General features: G+C 46.2%; 1 protein-coding gene across 3 annotated transcripts in view; it reads left to right on the plus strand.

The window, feature by feature from the left end:
- The first annotated feature begins 2035 nt into the window (after positions 1-2035).
- The window catches only part of Fndc3b (fibronectin type III domain containing 3B), a 292925-nt gene continuing 272585 nt past the window's right edge, over positions 2036-22375 (plus strand). The window contains exon 1 of one of the 3 annotated variants that reach the window (XM_087899629.1): positions 2036-2184. The gene's annotated coding sequence lies outside the window, so the exon portion shown is untranslated. Of the gene's footprint in view, positions 2185-2866; positions 2971-22375 lie in introns of those variants that run through there. The other 2 variants (XM_087899628.1, XM_087899630.1) reach the window with 2 other exon arrangements.

Here is a 22375-nt window from a genome sequence, read left to right on the forward strand (position 1 = left end):
TTTAAGACAAGTCCTTACCTCTGGCTAGCCTTGGACTGAGCCCGCAGAGGGCTGTGGTTGCTAGGGAGGTGTCACCGCACCTAGTGTGTTGACCCTTCTTAATAAAGAAAAATCCAATCAGTCTGTGGGAAGAAATAGGCAGAACTAGGTCTGTTCTCTTAATTTTTCGCGTCTACTTTGACCTTCTTTGCCAAGCTTGTCCTTTAATTCCTGGATTTAACCTTTCTCCCTCTGAAGTTTGCTCTTTTATCTCGTCCTTCAAATTCTCCCACACACTTTATAATCAATATATTCAACAAACAAGGGGGGTTCTATAGTCAAAGGACAGTTCCAGGCTGATGTGGAGAAGATGGAATGAACATGACTCAGCCAAGTGGAAGACATAAACAACTGCTGAGCAATATGAGAACCGGAAATAATTTTGGAGGACAGAACTGTGGCCTGGAGGCCGAGCAAGGGCAAGTGCTTTTGGTGGGAACTGTGAGGAGTAAAATCACCTTGGACAAAGAGGAAAAAGGCATGTGTAGGGTCAGAAATGTCTTTGGGAGCCAGGAGAGGTAAGCTAGGCTGGAAGGCATGGCTAGGGGAAGTGGGAGAAGGCACTGACTCAAACACAGAATGCATGGCTGGAACCTAAAACATGGGAAATGAGCTCTGTGGGCACCGAGGAACCCACTGCCTTTAAGGCAGGTTTCTCTTCCAGATAGGGCCAAGGTCTAGGACTAGAACTGTATTTTACTGTACTCCAGAGCCTCCGGGGACATCAGCATGAAAGGGTCAGCTTGATTATATTCACTATCTTAAAAATAAAAAAAAATCACACATTCCACCAGGGGAAGAGCTGTTTCTTAGGGTTCATATGTCCTTGGGTTTTAATAAAGTCGTATTTACTGTTATATTTTAAGCTAATGAACATGATAGATCCTTTTTGGTCATTGTAGAACAGTTTAATAGTAGATGCTGGATGGAGTTATTCAGCATACCTAAGTAATAGAGAAGGAGAATTGCATATCTGAGTTAATATTCCTGCTTTCAGAAAACCTTTCTATTTGTGGAGTGGGATGCCACAGCTCCCTTAACCTTTGATAGAGTCCATGAAACAGGAATATATTGCATATTTAATTAATACACAGCCAACAGCTATTGAGTCCTTTTGCATTTGACACAAAAAATCTGGATAAACAACATGAAGCAGTCTTCAGGGCCGGCCAGACAGCGTGTAAGGGCACTTGTTCTGTGAGCCTCACAACCAGAGTTGGATACCCAGACCCATGTGAGGTGGACAGAACTGTTTCAAGCTTCTCACCCACACAGAAGCCAAGGCACCTGTGTACCTGAAGTCTTGCTCATGCAACAGAAATAAAGTATGTCCAAACTAAGCATTACTGAAAACTAAAAGGAAGACTCTTAGCACACGGGAGGCTGAGGCAGGCAGATCTCTGTGAGTTCAAGGCCAGCCTGGTCTACAAAGCTAGTACCAGGACAGACTCCAAAGCTACACAAAGAAACCCTGTCTCGAAAAACAAAACAAAACAAAACAGAACAAAACAAACAAACAAAAGAGAGTAAGGTGCATAGCTGCTACTGATGAAAGGGAAAATAGACATTTAAATCTTGATATCATAAAGTTTGCCCACGCTATTAGCCGCATGATCAGAATGCGGTGGCAAGTTTAAGGAGTACAAATCCCTGAAAGATTCCTCTGGGAATTACAAATGAAAAAGGAAATATGTGTTCTAGGTGAAACTAACACGTCAGCTTGAAAAATTACTGAGCAAAGATTGTGATATTTCTGCCATCAGCACCTCCTCCGGAGTCTCCTAACTCCCTTCAGTTCAGACTTCTCTATCCCGCTGAACCAAAATGAGCCGGTGAGTAGTCAGCCCTGGCTTAGGGGGAAAAGGAGGCCTGGCCAAGCTACAGTGAGCTTGCAATTGTGGCTGCGTGTGTACTCGCAGGCGTACGGCAGTGGGCGGGCCCCGAATCCCCATGTGGTCCCGACATCATTGACATGGCGGAATCCCCCATCAAACCCTCCTGGTAGTTATTTGAGCAGCGGCGGCGGCCCGAGGAGGCGGCGGAGAGCAGCAGCGGGAGCGGCGGCAGCGGCGCAGGGGGCGGCGGGGATCCCGCGGACGGCTGGCTGGGACGGGCGCCCGGAGCCCCGTTTCAGCCCGAGGGGAGGTAAGGCGTGCGGGAGCGGCGGGCTGCCTGGGGACGTGCCACCCACGGTCGCTCTCGGGTCCCCGCGCTTCGGAGCCCGGGCCGGACACCGAGTCCGCCCGAGTGCGCTGCCGGCCCCGGAGCGCTCCGGGATGCCCGAGGAAAAACTTAGCTGCGGAGTCCCGGTCGCCTCGCGACCGCTCGGCTACCCCAATCTCCCGACCGAGTAGGGGGCGGCCCCGCCTGCCCCAACTCGCCCCCGCTCGCCGTGGAAGAAAGCGGAGGATGCGGGACGCGGAGCTCCCCTCCTCCCCGGCCCGTCGCTCGGAGGAGGAATCCGCTCCCCCGCCCGGATCCCCGCGGCAGGACCGCTGCCCGGGAGGGGGAGGGCGCGCGGCCAGGCCGAGGAATCTTCGACGTGTCACTTTGGGAGGCTGTAGATTTCCTTATGGTGGAGGGAGGAGGGCGTGAATGCGCGCGGAGCTGGGAGTCGGGGACGCCTCTGCCCCCTCGGGGGCGCGGGGCTGCGACCCGGGACCCGGGATGCCTCCCGGGAGGGTCCCTGGACGACCGGTCGCCCCCGCCCCCGCCAGGGCCTCTTGGGGACACTCCCCGCCCGCCGCTGGCCACCTCTGCGCGCCACGTCCTCCCTCCCCGTCCTGCCCCCTGGGCTCCCCCCGGGCTGGGGGCGGGAACCGGCGGCCGCGGCTGGACTCGGCGAGCCAGGCGGCTGCAGGCTCGGGCGGGGGAGCGGGGCGCGGCGGGAAGCAGAGGACGACCCGGTGCGTGTGGGCCAGCGGAGCGCGGGTCAGTCGGTCAGCCTCGAGGGGCGCCCCTGTCGGGGGTGGGGCGGCCGGGAGACGGAACGGGTGGAATCCGCGCCCTGAGGCGGCGGGCGGGCTGGGCGGGCCGCGGGGACCGTCTGGTTCGGATGGCAGGCAGGGACGGGCTGCCGTGGGAAGGGCCTGTCACTCCTCGCGGAAAACGGGGCCCGGGGCCGTGCCCGCCTAGCGTCCCCAGCGCAGGGCCGCGGGAGCCCCGGGGACTCTGCGGCCGTCCCGGGAGACCTGGCTGGGCCGCCGGGCGGCGCCGCTGGCCGGGAGCCTTCTCGGAGTGAGCGGCTGGGCTTGGAGATTTTTCGAATCTCGGCGGCTCCCACCCGGCGATCCCAGACGAAGGAAGCACTGGCATTTTATCCAGACAGTGCCGATTGCAGACTTCCTTAAAAGTTACAACTTTTATTTTCTTTTCTCGCAGGCCCAGCGTTTTCTTTAAACAAAATGTAGAATTTGGCCGCTATGAGGCTGACGCTGGGGCCAAAAATGCACACGTTTATCTCCATCCCGGCCAGTCCCCCTCCCCCTCTCCCCTCCCTGGTTTAATCATATTTTGGAACTGGTGAGGGCTTTGTTGGGTAGCCACCCTTGATGCTTGTCTGTTTATTTTTTAATGTGCAACTAATTTGATTTGAATTTCCTCCAGTTTCCAGGCCTTACTAGGAAAAGCTAGGGGAGAAGGAATATGCCACTTTCTTTTCTTTTCTTTTCTTTTTTCTTTTTTATAAATGTGGCAAGAGGTGGGGCATTGGGAAAGGGGAGGCACCGTGGTTGTGGCAGAGAGTCAGTAGGAACAGACAGACCCGGAAGAAAAGGAATCCGTTCTGGAATAACATTCTTTTTAAAACAACAACAACAAAACAAAACAAAATTCAGGCTTTGAGCAAAAATTCACTGCTCTGTTTGGATTTGAGTCCCCGGCCCTCCTGCACCTCAAAGTTAACCTGGGACCTAGCCTGGGACCCAGCGAACTTGAGCGATGCCACAGAGCCCACAGCAGCTCTGACCAGGTTTTGTGACTTTTTTGGGGGCTGTGGGCTCACTCCTCTTTGGAGGCTGACTCTGGCTGCTGTAAAGACTGGTTGCAGTTAATTTCCTGGCTCCCTAGGAGCAGCTGTTGAGGAGGGTAAAGGCTCTCTCTGGGCATGCTTCTGGCCGGGATGGCACAGTTCTCAACAGCAGTTCTTTTTTGTTGAGATCCTGGCTTGGCTAAAAAATGAAACATAGTTAATTGATAATTGTTTTTTTAAGGAATTGCTGTCCTAATATTGTTTTTAAAACCACATGTGCTTTTTAAGCATTTTGGTTTGAATGCTTATGCGAGAAAACATTCGTTTGTCAAGATAGTGTTCCGTGAGGATCTCTTAAAATTTTGAGATTCTGGGGTGGGGGCTTGCAGTATCTAATGACAGTATATACAGTTTCAGAAGGACATACTGGTAATCTTTTAAGACCCTTAAAAATAGCTGTCTTTAGAGCGTTGGCTGTATGGAGCTGGCTTCTGGAGGGGTATGTTGAGGATGGGCACCAGGAACTGGTTAGCTGTTTATTTCCCTGGCATTTGTGCCCTTTCTGTTCAACTCTTAAAACTTCCCAAACTTCTCAGTTTAGGAAAATGATGCACAGGGCATGGAAGGGACTGGTTCAGAGTTACAATCATAGAACAAAATACAGGATTTCTGTGTGTTGTAGCCCAGGCTGGCCTCCCAGAGCCTGCTCCCTGCCTTGGCTTCCCTGGTGCTGGGATGAGGGATGAAGCACCGTGCCTGTTCGAGATGTACTTACAGTTTGTTCCTTCTTAGATATACACCATTTCTGCCTTATAATTTTATACATTATTTGATTAAAATTCTCGAATTTTGACTTAAGTTGCAGTACATGTACATTTTGCAAACAAGGGCATCTAAGGTCATAGATCAGGATCAAGTAGTTCCAAACACCGTCTAGTAGAGTTTCTCCAGGCTAGACATGTTCTGTCTAGACTGTCATACTGCAGCCAGGAGGCACACGCAAACTGACTGTTTGAAATGTGGCAGTGTGATTCAAGAACTGTCTTTTGAATTTTAGTTTCTCTAAATTACTTTAAACTTAAATGTGAAACACAGAACTTTCCGACTCCCGAGGCATTCAACTGACCTGTATTGCTTTTTGAATCTCCAAGTTAAGTGTTGACTTTATTCACAACCAGAAGACTTAGGGCTACATTTTTCGTGTTTGCTATTGAACCCAGGGCCTTGTGCATGCTGGAGGCAAGTATTCCACTACAGAGCTAGATCCTCAGCTCATCCCTTGAATTCATATTCTGAATGGAATTTAAAGTCTAGGATGGCTGTGCTTTTCTAAAAAAGAGTGGAAACATAGGTACTTAACATTTTTAAGTGCTTATATGTCATAGTCAAAGCTGATTGGCTGCTCTTTAAATAGTTATTTAGTTGGAATAATTATGTGTAGGAATTGCTGGAAGAGTAGCCAATTCTTACCTGCATTTCAGGGCAATGAAGTTGCATAGCCAGGCATTGTGGCTCACACCTGTAATCTTGGCATTCAGGAGGCAGAGGCAGGAAGGTCAAGTGAGTTTGATGGGTTACATAGTAAATCCCAGGTCAGTTTGTCTAAGAAGAGAGACTCACGTTTCACCCTGTCTCTCCTCAAAGTAGTATAAATATTAGGAAGCAAGATGCAAGCCGTTAGCAGAGTTGGAAGAAATAGAAGCACAACTCTTCACACTCCATCACCTGGTCATTGGGGTGTTCTTTTTGCGTGACCTCAAGGTTGTCTTTCTGGAGTTGCAGCATTGGGTTGAAGAGTTTAAGTAAGTAGCCTTATTATCAAAACATAAAATTAAATCATCAAACAGGGTGTGGTGGCCCATGCCTTTAGTCCCAGCACTCTGGAGGCAGAGGCAAGTGGATCTCTGAAAGTTTAAGGCTAGCCTGGTCTACATAGGGAGCTCCAGGCAAGGATGTATAGTGAAACACTGTTTCAAAAAACAAACCAGACCCCCAAATAGTCAAGCACTAGATTTATTCACAAATTGTGCTAGACCAGAACAGCCCGAATGACCCTCTGCATAGCAATAAGCAAATGGTTAAAGATTTTTTTTTTGACAAGTAGGTTTAATTTCCATCTGTCACATTTTTGAAGTTTCATTTGGTAAAAGGAATTCCAAAAACTTCCTGATCTTGTATGAGATAGTGAAACTCCAAGCTCATTTATCTGACTCAATTCCATCTGTAGGTATTCCAGAACTCGGCACTCATTTTTGTTTTTGTTTTGAGGATAGGGGAGGGTGGAGGATGTTGGAAGGGGCATGCTCATTCTTCATGATGGCACAGCAGGAAGATCAAGTTAATGTTTGAGGGTTTAATTTGTAAAAAGTATTTTCCCCCATGATATAAAGAAGAGAAATATATTTTAACTTTGGGATGTGTTTCATTTATGAATGTGTGTGCACGCGTGTGTATTAGTTGTGGAAGCCAGAGGAGAATGCCAGGGTCCTAGCCTATCGCTGTCTGCCTCACTCTCTTGAGACAGGTTCCTCCCTGAATGAACCTGGAGCTAGGTTAGCAGGCACCAAGCCCAACAAGCCTCCGGTCCCGCTCCCATCATGCTGATGTGGTTACAGGAGCGTGTGGCCACACCAGGCTTTTTATGTGGGTCTGGGGATTTGAACTCAAGCCTTCGTGATTACAGAGAAAGCACTTTTACCCACGGAGCCTTCTCTCAGTTCTGTTTGCTTATACTTTTAATCGCTTGGCCTTATTTCTCAAACACTCCAGGAAAAGACAGGTGAGGAATAACGTCTGGTTATTGGGATTTTAAAGAAAACTTATTTTTCATTGTGTGTGTTTTTTTTTTGGGGGGGGGGGACCTGTGCGTGTGAATTCCGGTGCTCTGGGGGCCCACGCTGTAAAAGGTCTCCTGCAGCTGGAGTCACAGGTGGTTGTGAGCTGTCTCATGTTAATGCTGGGGACTGAACTCTCCCTCTGCCGGAGCAGAGCAAACTCTTAACTGCTGAAACTGCTTTTCAGCCCACACTTTAATAGGAAAGCAACAACTTCCATGTTCAGTATAAAGAGTTTGAATCTCTGTGTATCCTCTAGAGTTACAGGGATAATTGTGGGTTATAATTGTGACTCCAGAACACAGTCGGATCCCAAAGACTTATGTCAATGAATCAGTTTTAAACTGCAGTATTATTTTAGTGTGAGTATAAATCACATTGCCTCCAGCTATTGGAAAGTTACAAATTCAACTACAGGCAAAGCATTGGTTAATGAGAGCATGCAGACATTTGAATGTCTTGTTCATACCCATTCCTGGCCGTGGGGAACATCGCACTGTTTTCTCAGAATCAGGGTAAGAACTGTGTTATAAATAGAATTATAGTGTCCTAGGGAGTGTGCCAAATATGGAAACAAGATTTAACCATGATATATGTGTGGTTCAATTTGCTGGGACACAAAGATGCTTAATACAAACGAGAGCCTCACTGTGATCTTAAGATGCTGAGTGACAGGCAGAGATTAAGGGCTGTATCTTAGCATCCGTTTGGTGTCATCAAACCTAGTTTGTCAAGGAATCATTTTCACGTTCACCCACATGTCTCTCAGTTTGAGTTTTTCCATCTTAATATACGGAAAAAGCTACTCATGTATCTTTTAAAACGATTACCATAGACATTTGTTGGTGTCTTTAAATGTGTTTGACAAAGCTTTATATAAACTCAATAATAGTTCATTATTCTCCAGAGTTTCCATTGGACCTAGCCCTGTGGAATTTGCATGTATTTAGAGACTGTAGATTTGTGCTGGGACAGTTTGAAAAAATAATTTAGTTTTCTTTCTGCGGTCAGTAAGTAAACCTTTAAGCTTAGATTATTTCCTTACTTCCTCCCTACTCTCAATAGACTAGCCCATAAGTGAGGTCTCAAAAGCTGGTGCTCCACGTAAGCTATCCTCTCGGAACTGTTTGGCAAGTCACGGTAGGGTTGGACTAGCACTGTTGAGTGCGTGGCCTGGCCAGCGTGGTTTTCTCGGCTCAGGGTCACTGCTGAGATGAAGCAGGAAGTGCAGTTTCTGAGAGGAGAGCTTCCAGTACTAAATGCCGGGCAAGGCTTCAGCCCTTGTGTTATCTGCGCCTTTCCCTTGAGCTCACAGTCCTTGAGCTGGCAAACGAGTCGTGGTCTCTGTGCAGGCCGGTCTTCGCAGCCTCCTGCTCTCTACGACACAACTGTTGTTCTTCACATTGATGTCAGTGTGCTAGAACTGGAGTTTCCTGGTAGGACTCCATTTCCAGGTAAACCTTAGTCTGTGGGTGGTGGAGAAGCAGCTTTATTCTTCAGTTTTCTTTGGTATTTGAATTAATAAAATGCACATAAACACATGCTTAGATTCTGTTTTGGAGCGATGGAACATGCTTGGATTGTGTTGGCTAGACAGGGGAGCTCGGTCAAACCAAGTACAGGCACTCATGAGAGGGTCACTTGGGGATTACCTGAGCCCTTGTCAATATACAACCAAGGAGATGCCAGTCTGAAGTTGTGGCTTACCCCGGGGGACAGTTCTTTGTAGTAGATTTAGCAGCAAGGATCAGTCCTTGGAGAACAAAGGTATATGGGACCGAGAGGGGGATCAGACGGTGTGGAGTTTAAACCTAGTGAGTGCCAGCCTGTGAGGTTCAGTGGCCAGCTGTCTGCCGGTGAGGATGTTTCCTCCTGTGAAAATAGATCAATCAGTCTTTGCATTTCTCTTCTTTGCCCGGGTCTCAGATGCGCCGGTTTTGCATCCGTAAGTCCTGATGTTCCTGGCAGTATTGTCGGTTCCGATACAGTTCCTGATTGGAGCCCGTGTTATATTTCCTAACTATGGTGTCACTTAACCTCCTGTAACTTTTAAATAACAGACTGTTTGAGTGTGTGTGCGGGGCAGGGGGTTGTGAGCTGATATTGAGCGATGTGAGTTGAGGTTTTAGCATCAGTGTTTAAAGTGTCTTGTGGTAAATGATTGTATTTGAGCTGAGAGTTTAATTTTATTTCATACCCTTGTTGATGCAGAGGACTTTGACATCTAGACTAGGTTCTTTGTTAATGGAATATTCTACTTTTTTCCCTTTAGATAAAGGCAAAGCATTTTTCTTTTCACATGCAGAGCTACTTTGCTTGTCTTTTTGGGAAGTGTATGGAGCAGTCTTCCTCAACCCCTAGGGCAGACTGGTGGCGACTCCAAGTCTCTTGCTTCCAGAACCTGAAAAAGAATAAAACTGGAGCACCTTCCGTCTCCTGAATTTAGGGGCTTGGGAGCGGAATCCGTCAGTACTTGTACAAGTGTTAGAACCCGAGTTCAGCTCCCTAGCAGCACGTGACAGGCCGAGTGGAGTAGGCATGTCTGTTAACTGCCCTGCTGGGGCAGCCCGCACTCGCCGGTCAGCTGGGGAAGCTGTGTCCATTGGGAGACCCTGTCTCAAATACGAGGTGGAGAGTGACCGAGGAAGACACCAGTGTTGACCTCAGCCCCTCACCCTCTTACACACAAAACTCCAGGGCTTGGATTGTCCGCGTTCTGGGAAAGAGATCTTTGTTAGAAGTGCCTTCGTTGTTCTAGATACAGGTAATTAGAAATGTTCAACTATCCAGGCAAAACCAGGATGAGGTTTGACCTCCTATTCCTAATGAAGAGGTTTAGGGTCACCAAAGTGGCAAAGCCAGTAAAGGCACTGGCTGCCAAGGCTTGCATGACAAGCACCTTTCCAGGCCTGAGCCACCTCCTTGTCCGCTAAAGGCTTGAAGGATGTCCTTGCTTTTGTTTTCCTTTTTGAGGTCGGGTCTCATTTAGCTCAGGCTATCCTCCATCACCGTGTGCTGAGGATGCCTTCAGTGTCTGCTCCTCCGAGACCGAGGACTGGGATTGAGTGCTGGAATTGCAGCTGTACCTTAGCCCTGTATTTGCGGAGCAGGCCTTCTGACAGTTGACCGTCTGCTGTGCCTCTGCCTTGGTTGCGGAGCAGGCCTTCTGACAGTTGACCAGCTGCTGTGCCTCTGCCTTGGTTGCGGAGCAGGCCTTCTGACAGTTGACTGCTGTGCCTCTGCCTTGGGCCTACTTGGAGGCATTCGTGAATTAAGTATTTAGATTTCTACTAAAGAAAGACGTTCTGAGTGATGGGAGAAATTTACCAGAAATAAGTACATATCTTTAAACACATCTGCGATGACTAATCTTGGTTGTCAACTTGACACGCCTGGGAATAGGACCCTCAGTTGAAGAATTGCCTCTGTCAAGTGGTTGTGGGCAAGTCTGTGAAGCATTTTCATGATTGCTAATTGATGTGGTGGTACCATTCCCTAGGTTGCTGATTCTGCACTGTGTAGGAAACGTAGCTGAGCATAAGCCGGGTGGCGAAGTCAGCGGTGGTCCTCCGCGCTTCAGTTCTTGCTCTGTGTACTCGTAGCGGCTTCCTTCCGGGGTAAACTGCAACCTGTAAGCCAAATAACCCCTTTCCTCATGAGTTGGATGTAGTTAGTGTTTTATCATAGTAACAATCAGTAAGCTGGAATAACATCTCAGTATATTTTACACCCAGTCACTCAACTATGAGAGTTTTTACAGCTTGACTACTGTGGGAATAGATCTGTCAACTTAAAAAAATATTTGCCAGGTGGTGGTGGTGCACACCTTTAGCCCCAGCCCTCAGGAGGCAGTGACAGGCGGATCGCTGAGTTTGAGGCCAGTCAGGTCTACAGAGCAAGTTCCAGGACAGCCAGAGCTACACAGAGAAGCCCTGTTCCAAAGCAGAATAAAACAACAACAACAACAACAAATTTATGTATCTATTATGTATCTAACCCACTGGATTCCTGGCATGTGTACTCCCGCTGGGGTATGAGGAGAGAGCCGCGGGCCACACTTCCAGAGCAGCCGACCCTTGTGCCGTCACCAGCTGCCGGCAGCTCTTCAGTCTGAGGTGAAAGCTCAGGAGATTTGCCAACTTTTTATAGTAGTGTAAAATCTTTAATGTATTTTTAGGATGCGTGCTCCATTTCTCTCGTGTTTTAAGAGGTTTTCTGGGGGTCCTGGAGGGCATGTAGATGCAGCGCTCACCTAGTGTAGAAGCCCTTGGTTTAATTTCTGCACAGTACTTAATTATTGACAGCCAGTCACAGCCCCCTGGTATCTTCCATTGTTTAAATCCGCTGAGGAAGATAAGGAAAGCGATGAATATCGCTGTCTCTTTTTTTCTATTGTATGTTTTCTTACCTCAGGAAAAATAGTTTTGTTTTAGACTAACATCATTCTTGATGATTGAACCTGAGAATACTTAAAAATACATTGAGTTAGATCCCTTGTGTGTGTTGCAGTTGGGCATGTAAAATTGTATATTTTCTGTGGAAAAGTTTTGTAGTTCATGAAAATATTCAACCCGAATTACCGTATTGCCAGCAACTTTCTTCTGAGGTTTGACCCAGAAGAAAGTGGGGGCTCAGATGTGCTTAAGTCATGGTTTATAATGGCATTATTTGCAGCAGGCCGGAGGTGGAAATAACTCATGTCCATCTACAGAGGAACGCATAAACCAAATACGGTATCCCATGAATACTCAGCTCTGAGGGGGATAGAGTGCACCTTGCAACATTCAAGGACCCTGAGGCACAGAAGGGCGCGTAGTAGTTGGTGTGCTAAAATGCCCGAAGGAAACCAACTCAGGGAATAGTTTATTTTGGCTTCTGGGTCTGGATGTATAAAAGTCCATCATGGTGGGGAAGGCATGGTCGCTGGCAGGTGTGGGAAGCTTCCTGATGAGGGAGCAAGAGGAGAGAGAGGAGTAAAGACCGGAGGAGAGAGGAGAGAAGAGAAAGTCGGACTAGGCCACAGACCTTCAGAGCTCGCCCTGAAGTGTACTTCCTCAGCAAGGGTCACCATCTAAATGTCCCCTAACCTTCCCAGATGGCACCACCAAATGGGGATAGTGTTCACATCCATGAGCCTGTGGGAGAGGTTTTTCATTTAAACTACCATAGATACATATCATATATTAGATATCATACATTTCTACTTGTATGGGATACCAATGGTAAGGAAGGTGGCGGAGACAAAGTAGCTGGGTGGGGCAGGAGGATAGTAATGGAGGGCTAGGGTCTGTGTTGGGAATGATGAGGAACTAAAACTGGATTGTGAAGATGGTTGCGCAGCCATTATGGATGTATGTAACCCTATGAAATTGCATGCTTAAAAATGACTAGAATGTGGACTTGTTACTGTGTTGTGAGAAAAATTGAAGCTGTAATCTGGTAAGGCAGACTCCTCTTTCATCTTTTGCTTGTTTATTTTTTGAGATGAGGGCTCACATAGTCCAGGCCCACCTCCAGCTTGCTGTGTAGCTCAGGATAACCCTCGGATCCTCCCACTTCCATCTCCTGGGTGCTTAAAGATTTCACAGGCATCACACACTCTGTGTGGTGCTGGGGGTCAAGCTGTGCTAGGCATTTCTGAACACCAACTGAACACCACTGCCCCCTCCCCGTGTGAAGATGTGTCTCCTCAGTTTTAACTGGTTTCAGTGAAGAGGAAGCAAAGTTGTAGCTCCCTGAGGGTGAGAAAGGCACCTCAGTAGTTACACAGAGCAGGCGGCCTGTTTGTGTATGTGGCCGCATAAGAACACAGTCTTTCCTGACATGCACGGAGAGCTGCGGAGAAGTGAACTGGATGGATTATTCCGAGCCTTGAGCTCTCGATGCACTCTTATGGAACACGTGGCTGTTTCCGTCTATGAAACTAGCCTGGTCATCTCAAGTAGTTGTGTTGAAAGTGGTCACTTAACTGATGGGATAAAAAACCTGGGCATCCTGGGTAATTTATACATTTGAGACATTGGAACTATCAGGTGCATATGCCAGTGGAAAGACTTACATTCACATACAGATACACTCTAGGGACAATCGGACCCCACTTCCTGCTGCTCTTGGAAATAGTGAACCCACAAGTGTGTGTCAGCAGTGTGCACGTGTATTCTCCCAGTGGGTACATTTCCTTTTGACTATAACCATGTATAACTATCTATTGTATATCTATGTATACATTATAAAAATATTCCGTACATGTAAGTGACTTGGCACAATGCCACTCTGTGAGTGTTTGTACTGTGGCTGGTCATTTTTGTGACCTTTTTTCTCAAGAGGAAAACTATTCCCAAGCAATAGGAAAAGATGCTAGAGTCACGGTCTTCTATTGAGGAGAAGTGTGAAGAAGAGCCACGCTGCACTTACAGAATCACGGAGGGGCAAACAATGGGCCTTTCTTCGCCTATCACCAGCGTGTTCCAGCATTATCATTTTAGATACTTTATCCCAGTGGCTCTCAACCTTCCCCGTGCTGTGACCCTCCACTGCGGCTCCTCATGTTGTGGGGACTCCTACGATAAACTTCTTTTGCTGATACTTCTAACTGTGATTTTGCTTCTGTTATGAAGAGTAGTGTAAATATCTGATACGCAGGCTATCTGATATGTGACCCCCAAAGGGGTCATGACCCACTACTGCGTTATCATTTCCTCAGACTTGAACATCTCCTAGAACACGACCTCTTCAGGGTTGTTGGATTGTCTCATTGTCTCTCTGGACAATAGAGATGACTGCTGATCTAAATTAGGCTTCCCTTCCCCTCTCCTCCCCTCCACCCCTCCCATCTTTGGTGCTGAGATGGCCAGGGCCCATGTGCTATGAGCAAGCACTTTGCCAATGCGCTGGACCCCCAGCCTAACTAAAGGGTCTACGTGTTGATAGATGCGTCCTACGTTGAGTTTGAACTTATTATCTCTCTTCAAGCACTCAGTTGGGATTCTTCTACTGAAGAATCTTGTTAATTATAGATATTTTGAGTTCCTATTATATTGAGTTTTTTTCCATTCAGGGTAATACATATGGAAACAAATTAAAGACATTTAATTTGTTTAATTAGATTTTCATCTATTGCTATTTTAGAAAAATCAAACTACTTCTAAGAGTTTTGTGGGCTTTTCCCTGAACTCAGATTGTTGATTTAGAAAATTTTTATTTACTAAAAATGTGGCCTTTGATACATAGGTTTTGCTTGTTATTGGAACCAGCAGAAATTATAACTACAACCATAGCCATATATATATATATTTGTGTTCATATATATATATATATGCAAATACATATATACATACACACACATTAAATCAGGTCTGTCATATAGCTCAGGATAGCCTAGAACTTGCTTTATAGCCTAGGGTAATTTCAGACTCATGATACTTCTCTGTCAGCCTCTGAGGTGCTAGGATTACAGGCATGTGCCACCATGCCCCCTTCCACATTTGTCATGATGCATGTTTCTTCAGGCTTGAAACAATGAATGTGTGTGTTCCCAGGTAGCTGAATATTAAGGCCAACCAAAGTTGAATCCTTCCTATGTTCTTGTCTATTGCTTAGAAACCTAATTTTTTTTTGATACAATGATAATATTCTGAGCTCTCCCAAGAGGGAGCTTTTTCCTGGATTGTTTTCTGTAATGCCAATTTAAACATAGGTTGAGAGACCATGGAAAACAAAAGTAGGCTTCCCAGAAAGCAATCTGTATGTCTCTAAATGTGGAGAATGGGGAAAAGGTGAGGCATTGCTTCAAGAAGTAGCAGTGAGGCCTCACTGAACAGACGTGTTCTATGTGAGGGAGGCTCTTTGAAAGCTTACTCTGTGTCTCTGAGTTAGGCTGCTCTGTGGAATGACATGCTGTACCCCTCATTTGCACCTGGAAAAGCAAACACATTCCTGACCTGCCTCTGTTTTCACAGTGAACCCTGTGGTGCTGTCGGTTGTCCCGAAGCCGGCACAGGTCTGGGATGCACAGGTCTGCCTAGAGCTGGAGGAGCGGCTTCTGTGCTTAATTAACGGTGACCTCAAGATCGGAGGAGGCTAAACCCGGCTCGCTGGCAGCCCTAAATGCGTCCTTTGTTAGATGTCACTTAGCTTTCTGCTTCATCTTTAGAAGTGAGTTCCCTGGAGGTGAGTTAAGGACAAGGGGCTGAAGTGAGGCCTCACTGATTTCTGGCCTTGTTAAGTTTGTTGGACAAAGACCACGTAGAGATGTTCCTCCTGACCACCACCCACGGCCATTTTCTCGCTCCTTCATGGGAGTGTGGTCATGGTGCAGAGGGCCCTGGGTTGCTGTCTACTTGCACTGGTGACAGTGGTTCAGATCATCTTCTGGTTTGGCTGTGTATGCCGAAACAGGAAGCACCTCACAGAAGCCAGTCCTTAGAGCCTTTGTCCGTCTCTGCAGAGGGCCCTCATCCTGGCTATCAGGGTTTGAGTGTTTGTAAAAAGTATTTCCCCCTGAGATATAAAGAAGAGAAATATATTTTAACTTTGGGATGTGTTTCATTTATGAATGTGTGTGCACGCGTGTGTGTATTAGTTGTGGAAGCCAGAGGAGAATGCCAGGGTCCTAGCCTATCGCTGTCTGCCTCATTCTCTTGAGACAGGTTCCTCCCTGAATGAACCTGGAGCTAGGTTAGCAGGCACCAAGCCCAACAAGCCTCCGGTCCCGCTCCCATCATGCTGATGTGGTTACAGGAGTGTGTGACCACACCAGGCCTTTTATGTGGGTCTGGGGATTTGAACTCAAGCCTTCGTGATTACAGAGAAAGCACTTTTACCCACGGAGCCTTCTCTCAGTTCTGTTTGCTTATACTTTTAATCACTTGAACTTGGTTCTCACTTTACCACCATCTCCTACAAGTGGAGATTTAATTAATTAATTTTGGATAAGAGATGCCAAAATTTGCTTGTGTATCTGACATCCCTCCCCCACCACACGCCCCTTGATTTGAACCAAGTTTGACTATATAGCCCTGCAACTCACTGTGTAGACTGGGCTGCCTTCAGGTATGGGTATTCTCTTGACTCCTCCATGCTCAGGACGCTCTGCCCTCTACACCCAAATTTGAGGATATTTTTATGAAATTATAGTCTTTTAGGAAGTAAGTTGATTATTAGAAATCTTTTTTTTAAAGCGAGAGGTCTGTGATGACAATGAAAGAAATAGATTAATACATTTTGTAGCTTTTATTTTATTTCAGACTTTATTTAGCAGTACTTTAAATTGCCATAACTTTTCGTCATTATTGAAGAGACTGTTACTTGCAGGTTTTTGATTTTGGACATAATTTAACCTGCGCTGTTACCCATCTTCTGTCCCTATTGCCTGTGGCAATCTTGAGAGATCTTAGGATGCAATTTCCTTTTTAGCTTTTCTTGTTTGCTTGTTAGATTCGAGGTCAATGTGGGAACTGTGGCACTTTCTATTTATGTATTTATTACTATCTATTTTTGAAAATTTACTTCATGCTTCTTAGGAGTGTATTTAAGGGCTGGAGAGATGGTCCAGTGGTTAAGAGCACTGGCTACCCTTCCAGAGGACCTGACGTCTGCATGACAGCTCACAACTGTCTGTCACTGCAGTTCCAGGGGATCTTACACGCTCACATAGACATACATGCAGGTAAAACAACCAATGAATCCAAAATAAAAAGAAATAAATATAAAAAAAATCCAGCAAGACTCAGCGCTTGGCTAAGAGTGGACAGAGGGCTCCAGTGTCTCCAATATGGATTCTTCTAGCTTTCCTCTGTCACTGGAAGTTTGGGTCCCAAGTGTTTGCCATTCATTTCCTTGTTTTGAAAGTTTGTTTTTCTTAGTTTGAGGAGCTGAGATGGTTGGGGCATAGACTGGTTGGTAGGCGGGTACTTGAGGAAGGATGGGGAACCAGCCGAGGTGAGTTTGTTCTATTGCATTTCGTGTGGGGTGACAGATTTTCCATTCACTGAGTCATGGGCCAGTTTAGGAGAGCGACTGCCCTGCTCTTTGACAGAGAGCCCTCCCTCCCTTCTTCCCTCCCTCCCTCCCTTCCTCCCTCCCTCCCTCCCTCCCTCCCTCCTTCCTTCCTTCCTTCCTTCCTTCCAACAAAACAATAAAGCTGACTGCAGTGTTTGTATGTCTTCAATACTTTTCATTTCGAGGCAAAAAAATATATTTGACCAACATTTTCAAGAAATCATAACCAATAAATATATACATGAATGAAAATAGAATGATTTTTAGAAAATTAGATTATAGAATATGTTATATGTAAAGGAAACATCTTTTTAGGAAAACCATTTCTTTGGCATTCTTTAGCCTTTGTGCATAAATAATAGATCATTATCACATAGTTTTCATGCTTGGGGCCATGTGAAACTACTCACTTCGCTTGGAATTCATGTTTCAGTAAGAAGAGAAACCCTAATTTAAGTGATTTGTAGTCCGTGGCTGAAGCTGAGTGCCCCGGAGGGTTTCGTCCGGTCTGTAAGTCCAGTCTTGTCTGTCTGGAGGACTCCCCAGGACTGCCACCTGCTCAGAAAGTGACATTGCCATCTTCCTGTTTTCTTGCTTTCGTCAGCACTCAGAGATTGATGAGGTGCATTCCCAGGGGGATGGCAGGTACCTAAACAGTCCAGTCGTGTCGGATGTCTGCCCCCTTCCTCTGAGCTCCGGGGTGGGTGGGTGGGAAGGGCGTTTCTGAAGGGCAAGCATTGCTTAGGATGGCTTTATTCCTAGCGTTTTTCTTTCTCCTTTCCTCTATGAAGAAAAGTTCTTTTTAAAACGGATATATGATGAGTCTGCTGCTGCCTCTTCTCCATCCGGGATCAAAGGCAGTGATAAGGGAGAGTCCCTCTCCTCCACCCCTTTTCTCTTTCTGTGGATAGCTCTCATTTTTAAAGTGAGATCCAGTCTTGATATGAGTGGGTGAAACCACAGGGATTCCAGATCCTGCCTTTCATCTCTGAGTCAGCACTTCAGATACGTTCCTCCCTCTTTAGACATCAGAACTCCTTCGCAAGATGTCCTTTTTCATTAAAGTGACCTGGAGGACCTGCAAGATGGCTCAGCAGGTTAAAGGTACTCTTGGCACATTCTATCCCCAGAACCCACCCTGAGTGTGAAAGAGAATGGAGTCTGCCAGGTTGTCATCTGATTGCCACACACACACATACACACAGTTGTCATAAGTCAGATAAATGATACCAAATGTCCTGACTTTAGCAGTGCTGAACCCTCACTGACCTTGCAAGTGATAAACTTTGCTTCACAAAGTAGAAGATGGGAACAGCACTGAGTTCCAGCCAGCCGTTTGCTGGCAGGTTCTTTTGTAGACATAAACACGGTTGAATGGAGAGCGTGGTGGGGACTGCACCCTGTCCTGCATCAGAAGGACGAGTGAGCCAACGTTAGGCCTTCGTGCTGGGGAATAACAGCCCCTTTTCCTTTCTAAAGCTGCCTATGCAAACCGATGAAAATGAAAGGTTCTTTTTTTCCCAGACTGAGCTCCACCTCAGTGCAAGCCTCGGGTCATGTCAATAATGGCCGTCCCATTATTGTCTTACAGCTCCGGAAGTGCTGTGGGTACCCATCAGACCTGCTGGAGTGGCCCTGGCTGGAAAGGAAGAAAATCTAACTTGGTGACTTGCTAGGAGGAAGGGAAAAAGTCCCCACACTGTGCCACGGGGACTCACTCTTGGAATGAGAATAGTGTCATTTAAAAAACTTTGCAGGTTTTAGTTATTGGGACGTTTGGCCTTTTCCCACTTGGAAATGGTAAACAGGTTTATGTGCAAGTTAGGTGTGTAGCCAGCCTTTCCTGATGGACGTCAGACTGACCCAATTTTGGCCCTTTTTTTTTCTTAACGTTACGTTTGCAAGTTACCCCGTTGCTCCACATTCCTTGGCAGTTGGCGACCTGTTTCTCATAGACGACTTTGCTAGTTCCCAAGCACCCCTTGGGCCGGGGATGCGCTTAGCAGGTAGAGCATTTGTTTAGAGCATGCATGACACCCTGGGTTGGCTCTCTAGCAAGGCTTCAAACTGCTATGGTAGGACACATCTGTAATCGCAGAACCCAGGAAGCAGAGGTGGAAGGGTCAAGAGTTCAAGTCTGTCCTCAGGCTGCATATGGAGTTTGAGGTTGGCCTAGTTTCCTGAGCCCCTTTCACAAACACATGTGCACACATGCACACACACACCAGTCATGTTGGAGAGAATCTATATTCTTTAGGGTAAGCAGCTTTGTAATTTCTGTAGCAAGAAAGAAATAGTATTGGTACAGAGAAGAACTTACGTGATCTCACTGTGAGTTGGGATCTATATCAATTGATTATATATGCTGTGCTGTGTTTAATATTTATTTCTTTGGTTGACAACCATTCTTTTTTAATCTTTGTTTTTCTTATAAGCCATGAGATTTTTGCTGTTGTTGGTTTTTTTTTTTTCCCTCAAGACATCTGTGTAGCAACCTCGGCTGTCGTGGAACTCACTTTGTAGACCATTCTGGCCTCAAACTCACAGAGATCTGCCTGCCTTTGCCTCCCGAGTTCTGGGATTAAAGGCGTGTGCCACCACCACCCAGCTTAAGCCATGAGGTCTTTATTGCTATTTTGATAGGGTCTTTGATTTATTGAGATGTTTTGTTCTGGCTCTTCAGTTGTCTGGTTCACTCTGAGACACTCAGTGTCTGTGAGAGGAAGACCTTGAGTCACGGGGCCATGTCACCCTCTTAGAAGGTGACAGTCGACAGGAGATGCATCAGTCTCCCATCTAAATGGCTCTGTAGTGCACACTGAAGAAAACCTCTGTGTTGGCACCCTAGCTCAGGCTCTTGCTTTCTGAAGTGGTACAGAGGAAAGCAAGGACCTCCCAGCATCTTTGTAGGAGGATGGCAGCGAGGGTGGTTTCATCAGCATTTTTCTTTCTTTGTCTTAATTAGTGAAGCGTTGGGTACAAGGCTGTCTACGATGTAGGCCCCTTTACCTTTGACAAGTTGTCCACATTAATTAATGGTATTCCAGATCTCATGGCTGCCAGCATTTTCCCTGCTCAGTTGCCTCATTCCTCACAAGTGCAGGCCCTTGACTAGCATCATGACTGTGTGTTAGATGGTAGCCCTCTGTGGGGTATGTATCAGGAAATGTGCCACTAACCTTTTCCAAATGTTATATTCCATTTATAAAACCATCAGGCTTTCTTTGTGACCTTTTCCATGTCAGAGGCTGTAGGACCCACAGATGTTGTGTTGAGATTTCTGTGACATCTGTTCTCAGGACTCTTGACACTAATTGTGACCTGTGACAATGGAGAGTTTGAAGCTTTTACCAGAGAGTTAAAGGCTTTGAAAAAATTCTCTTGTTACCTAGACATTTGGGAGTAAAACTTTTGATCTGAAGAATTACTTGCTTGGGTATTTAGATTTAAAATGATTGTATGGATTATTAACTATCTGTACAGGTGTAGAATAATGCATTTATTTGAAATGTATCTAATTTACTTCAGTTTGGCAAGAAATTAGGGCATAGATACAGGTTAGGTGTGATTGTTTATTTTTCTTAGTCAATAAGGTAGTTTGTTTTGCCATGGAAAAGCAATCATTGAACACATTTTACTTGATAACGTGTATAAACTTGCTTAACCTTGAGCATAATGCTGTTTCATTGTTTCCAGGATGTGGATCTAATGCTCACATACAAGGATGTTTATCACCCAGTCAATCAAACCTAGTTGGCAAATATTCCTGTCCCTTTGATCTGTTTGACTATTAAAACCTTCATTTAGAAGTGTTTCAAACCAGTTAGCTAGCCATCCTATGAACTTTAGCCTTAGGGAATGCATATTTTGGTTTTCTAGGATTTAGCCAGAAAGTCAGTTGCTACAGACAGTGAGAGATTATTTGTTTTAAATGACCTTACTAAATGTCTGTTTTCTATAGACCTGTTACCATCATGAAAGATACCCAGTGGACAATGAGACTGACTAATGTTTCTTGATTATTTTTTTAAGGGTTCTTAGACTAGTCCTGTTGCAGACTCCCTAAAAGGTTTAAATAATGACCAATGGGACTTTTAGAAAAGATTCATTTTATTTTATTTAGTTGTGAGATGGTGGTTACCTGTGAGCAGAAGAGGCTGGGAGATGATCACTTGGAACTGGACTTCCAGGCTGTTGTGGACTTCCTGATGAGGGGCTGGGAACCATTGGGTCTTCTGCAGGAGCAGTGTGTGCTCTCAATGCTGAGCCTTCTTGCCAGCCCCAGATGGGACTGTTCGTTCAGTCTAGACCTTCATCTTCTGGGTATCTTGCAGTGATGTGTTCTGGGTTGGTAGTGCTGGACAGTGGCGAAGCCTTTTATAAGTCGGTTCCTACCCCATTTTCTCTCCTGGAAACTCTGTCCTGTATGAATACTGGATACTTCTAATATAATTTTAGGTTTTCTTCTGTATCCCTGAGCTTATAAAGTTGATTCCCCCACCCCACCACACGGGGAGAACACCTTGAAGTGTGGTCCATGCCTGACATTTCATTTGCCCTTTAGAAGAGGAGTGTGGTAGGAGCCATGGGTCACATGGACCAGGACCTGAAGTCTGCTCTCTGCTCAGGGTACTGGTGCTGACGTGTGACAAGGCAGTGGCCAGGATGCGACAGACTTCTGAGTCCTCTTCCCAGTGGTTTCCCACTAGATAGGAATTCATTGAAGGCAGGTTCCATGTGTTTCTTGTTCTCTTGTACACAGTGTCTGGCGAACAGTGAGTGCTCAGTTAGTGTTTATTGAACGAGTGACTGAATGAGCGTAAGACATCTGTTGTTCTGCTGCAGAGATGCCGTGTGTTTGAGCTAGTAGGGTACTGCTGGTGGATCTTCTCTTGAAAGCAGAATTCTAATTCTATTTCTCAGAACTGTAGGGAAATTTCAACCAAAGGCAGCAGCAACTGTGCTGCTTGGATATGTGTGCAGATGGAAAGAATTGTAGTGTTCAGGGAAAGTTTATTGTGTTTACAGATAATAAAAACCCACTCCACCTGGCTTCCTCTAAAGGACTTGGCCTGCTGGAGGGGAATGTGAGCCCCAGGATGTGTCCCTCCTCCTTCTGTGTTCTTCCTTTTCTTCCTTCCTTCCTACCTGTCCTGTAGAATTAGAATTTATACTATGTGGAAACTGGATGCTTCTGAACTTATAAAGTTAAGTTCTGCCAGGTGTTTTGGGAGGCAAGGTCTGTGTAGCTCAGGCTGGCCTTGAAGTCACTGTGTAACAGGTGGCCTTTCACTTCTGATCTTCCTGCTTCTCCCTCCCAAATGCTGGATGTCTGGGCATGGACTGCATGCGGGAGTGGAACCCAGGGCTGCATGACGCTGGGCTGGTGGAGCTATACCCCAAGCCCCATAGCTGAACCTAGTTTGTATATTTCTTTAAAGATTAGAAGTGGTGTTATTATTGTGTGTGTGTGGTGTGTTGTTGTGTGTACGAGTGTAGACGCTTGTGGGCCGTAACACTTGTGGGAGTCTGG

This window comes from Myodes glareolus, chromosome 20, assembly GCF_982192425.1.
Source record: "Myodes glareolus chromosome 20, mMyoGla1.1, whole genome shotgun sequence".
Taxonomy (NCBI): domain Eukaryota; kingdom Metazoa; phylum Chordata; class Mammalia; order Rodentia; family Cricetidae; genus Myodes; species Myodes glareolus.